Genomic DNA, 4966 nt, shown 5'->3' on the forward strand with positions numbered 1-4966 from the left:
ACCTCTGGCAACACTTCAAAATTTAGTTGTGCAGCTATAAAACCAATTGGCTTAGACCTCAAGTCTCATTCCCTATGAAAAGACTTCAGCCCCGTAGCTGTATGAACAAGTGTTTTTAGAAAAATATTCTGCTAGGGCATAGAGAGCACACTGGAGAATGTTACAAAGGCATTTGTTTTATTTTTCACAAGCTGTTTCATTGGCTTTAACAAGATTGAGCTGAACATAAGCAGTAATGATCTGAAATCAGAAGACTCATCTTTATTTCTGAACAGCAATTTTTTATAGCACTCTAATATCTTGCATTTTCTTATCTATGGACAATTTTTATTACACTACAAAAGGAAAGGTAGGGATCGAACTACCTTTCCTTTTGTAATGTTTGTTTAGTTTATTTAGAGGAGATATTTTTATCTTTTTCATGTGTTATCCTTAGTACCAGATATCAGTAGGGTCCAGAGCCTTTTGGAACTTTGCCAAGGGTGAAGGCTGAGCACAGAGATCACATCAAGAGTCAATAGGAAGACAGTATCTCTGGTTTAGAGCCCCAAGGACAAAATCTCAGAACTGGGAGCAAAGGTTGTATTTGAAGGATTGTGTTTCTTATCCCTGACAAATAACCTCTTGCATACTATGGGATGTAGATTTTTAGGATGATCTGAGAAGGACTGAGCTAGAAAGGAATGGTTTATTATAGGATAAAAGCAGAAACCTTCATCAAAGTGTGTTCCTTAGAACTGAACTTGAGACTTTGCAACAGCCTCTCACCCAGGCTGCAGTCACTCTTTCTTTCCAGGATCAGTACAGTGCAGAAGTCTCCACTGGTTCTCTGTCGGCTGTCCAGTGCCTCATAACTTCATCTGGCACTGCTCCCAACAAGGGGTACTAGTAGCAAATGTATATACCTTTTAGATACCTACTAGTGTACTAGTTAGGTGACTACCTGTAGGGAAAACTGGTGTAAAACAATGTCATAATTTTACCATGTTTCAGGCACTATGCCAAGGCCTTATTATGTACTATTTCATTTCAATCTTTAAAAATTCTAAAGAAGATATTATTGAGTATATTTTACAGATACAGAGGCTGGAATTCAAAAAAGTGCACCTGCTTGCCTGGCTCCAAACACACACCATTATTAAGTAAAAGTTTTGGAATTCAAATTCAAAGTTTATTTTGTTTCAAATCCGAATGCTCTTAGCTAATCTACTCTACAGCTTTCAGGTATCATTTTTTTTTTTTTTTGCCTTTAAGGGGCTGAAATTCTAATCATACTGGTAAACCTGCTAGTAATCAATCAAGAAGGTTATGGGGGAGGAAAGCATGGACTCTAAGAGAATATGGGGGAGGAACCTAAGCTGGACTGGCAGGATGCGGTAGGGCATCCTGGAGAAGGTGATTGTGATGGATGAGTAACAGTCAGCCAACTTTGGAGGACTAGATTTTTCATCATAAATCAATAGAAAGATTTTGAAGAGTTCATGAATGAGTGGCATGATCAGATTTAAATTTTAGAAATACCACTTTGGAAGCTGCATGTAGATTAGATTTGAAGTGACCAAGACTGGAAGGCAGGGAAACCAGATTTTGCTGTTAAGAAGTAAACTATGAAAGATGAGATGAATCTCCAAATAGCATGGTGATAATACAGATGAAGAGAAAGAGAAGATTTGAGGGACATTTGGGAACAGAATTTCCTAAATTTAGTGATTGAATTGAATGTGAAGAGGAGATAAATAAGGAAGAAAAAAACCCCTAAAAATTAATTGCCAAATTTGTTTTCATTGACTATTTCATTAAGGAATAGCTACACAGGAGGAAAGGTTTTTGGGGAATGGGGAACCTCTATAGGCACCCAGATAGGGGAGCATAGAGTTGTACATGTGGACCTGGAGCTCAGCAGAATGGTCAAAACTAAAGATATGCTTTTGGAAGCATAGAAGTGGTCATTTAAGTCATTAGCAAGGATGAGATTTTTATTTATTTTTTATTCTTATAACTCCAGTTTATTTTGAAAACAATCTTTTTTGACATATGTAAACTTAAGATTAGTTATCTCAAAGTACACAGAAATTACTTATATTTGCCTATAAATTTATTAAATGCTGATGAAAGAATACTTATTAACATATCAATATAATGAACACCAACATAATGAAACTTCTTCCAACTTTTTAAATTATTTTTTCCCACCTAAGCCAATTTATATTTGACATTTGGGTTATATGTGCTTTAAAAAACAGACATATTTTTCAATGGACCATATGATATACCATCATACAAATGTCCTTCTTTCTGGAGATAACTAAATTAAATTTTCAGAGGCAAAGTAGTTCAAATGGGAGCAGACAAACTGCCCTTCTTATGAAATAAACTAGATAAGCAAAGATCAAGAAGTATTAAAGGTGCTTAGTATTAATTCCATNTGGAAGGCAGGGAAACCAGATTTTGCTGTTAAGAAGTAAACTATGAAAGATGAGATGAATCTCCAAATAGCATGGTGATAATACAGATGAAGAGAAAGAGAAGATTTGAGGGACATTTGGGAACAGAATTTCCTAAATTTAGTGATTGAATTGAATGTGAAGAGGAGATAAATAAGGAAGAAAAAAACCCCTAAAAATTAATTGCCAAATTTGTTTTCATTGACTATTTCATTAAGGAATAGCTACACAGGAGGAAAGGTTTTTGGGGAATGGGGAACCTCTATAGGCACCCAGATAGGGGAGCATAGAGTTGTACATGTGGACCTGGAGCTCAGCAGAATGGTCAAAACTAAAGATATGCTTTTGGAAGCATAGAAGTGGTCATTTAAGTCATTAGCAAGGATGAGATTTTTATTTATTTTTTATTCTTATAACTCCAGTTTATTTTGAAAACAATCTTTTTTGACATATGTAAACTTAAGATTAGTTATCTCAAAGTACACAGAAATTACTTATATTTGCCTATAAATTTATTAAATGCTGATGAAAGAATACTTATTAACATATCAATATAATGAACACCAACATAATGAAACTTCTTCCAACTTTTTAAATTATTTTTTCCCACCTAAGCCAATTTATATTTGACATTTGGGTTATATGTGCTTTAAAAAACAGACATATTTTTCAATGGACCATATGATATACCATCATACAAATGTCCTTCTTTCTGGAGATAACTAAATTAAATTTTCAGAGGCAAAGTAGTTCAAATGGGAGCAGACAAACTGCCCTTCTTATGAAATAAACTAGATAAGCAAAGATCAAGAAGTATTAAAGGTGCTTAGTATTAATTCCATAAATCTTTCTGTCTCTCCTATATTTTAAATATACAACTGTGCACTATGGGTGTGTGTGTGTGTGAATTAAAACACTTCTAATCTAGACTGTGAGCAAAAATAGAGTGGTATCAAACAGGTGAGCAGAGGGCACCTGTCCTTCATTAAGCTATTCACACGAAGTTACTGAAGAGGTAGACTAGATTGTCTAAGTCTCAATGGGCTCAGGTGTTGACCTGGGCCTTCAAGTGATGTTTTGCTTCAGTGTGTTCTATTTTGTTGTTCTACATGCTGTTTGTCCCACTATTTTTATGATTGGGGTAAACTGGGAGGTTCAACCAGTATAAGAACACTTAATGTACATCATAAACAGTCTGAATCAAAGATTTTTATTTATTCTTCTGCCAAACACAACTGATTTCCATCTATAACTATTTTTTAAGATGAGTAACAGTCAGCTGAAGAAACATGTGGGGCCTTGGCTATGGAGCTCTGTTACACTTTAGCACATTGATTGAGAAATGCAGAGCCTACAGGTCAGGACCAGCGGCCAGCCTGCAGCAGAACACAGGTCCAGCCTCAGTGCACCTTCTCCAGGAATCAGTACAGTGACAGCACCTGACACTCTGCTGTCGCACCATCTCAAAGTCAGTCATTTTCATGATAGGGATTGTGAAGGTTAATTCTAGGTGTCAACTTCATTAGATGAAGGAACGCTGAGAAACCTGGTAATGCTGTCTTTTCAGGTGTGTACGAGAGGGTGTTTCGAGCAGAGATTAGTATGAGAGTGTGAGTGGACTGGGTGGGAAAGACCCACCCTCAATGTGGGCAGAACCATCCAATCCACTGGGGGCCTGGAGAGAACAAAAGACACAGAAAAAGGTGAAGCTCTCTCTCTATCCGCTGGAGCTGGGATACATACATTCTTCTCTCCTGTCTGTGGACATCAGAGCTCGAGACGCTTCAGCTTTTGGGTTCCAAGACGTACACCAAGAGCATGATCAGCTTCCCTGGTTTTGAGGCCTTCAGACTTGGACCTGAGCCACGCTACTGGTATCCGGTTTTCAGATGGTCTATCACGGGACTTCTCTTTACAATCGCGTGAGCTAATTCCCTTAATAAATCCCCTCTCGTATATTTACAACATATCCTATTGATTCTGTCTCTCTGGAGAACTCTAATACAAGGATCTCCAATAAAAAGATGTTTTGTGAATCATAGCTCCCAAGTTGTTCAATTTTAGCTTTGTTGTTCTTAACTTAATTACTTTTTCTATTCAGATCTCTCAGATTGCTTCCATCCATACAGAGTATATAATCAAATGTGGTGAACTCTTCTCCAATAACCTGCCAGACAGTGGGACTCATGGGAATACCGTACTTCTTCATGCAGTTTTGCCCTCAATAATCAAGAGGGTTTTCAATGTTCCATGTGGATGTCGCTGCACTGTCTATCCTCCATTTATCTGAAATGTTTAGATCAGTTACAAGTTTTCTGAACGCTGCTTCTGCAATGGGTGACTGACATATGTTACCCAGATACACAAATAGCACTGAGTTGGGCACCTGCCCGGCTATCTTCCTAGATGAGATTTTTCAGGTACAGTGTGAAAAAGGAAAAAGAAGATGAGTAGAGAAAGTTCCAACATTTAAAGGAAGGCTAGAGGAAGAGGATCCTGTGAAAAGTACAGAGTAGGAAACA

This window comes from Galeopterus variegatus, unplaced genomic scaffold, assembly GCF_000696425.1.
Source record: "Galeopterus variegatus unplaced genomic scaffold, G_variegatus-3.0.2 Scaffold3219, whole genome shotgun sequence".
In the NCBI taxonomy this organism is placed as follows: domain Eukaryota; kingdom Metazoa; phylum Chordata; class Mammalia; order Dermoptera; family Cynocephalidae; genus Galeopterus; species Galeopterus variegatus.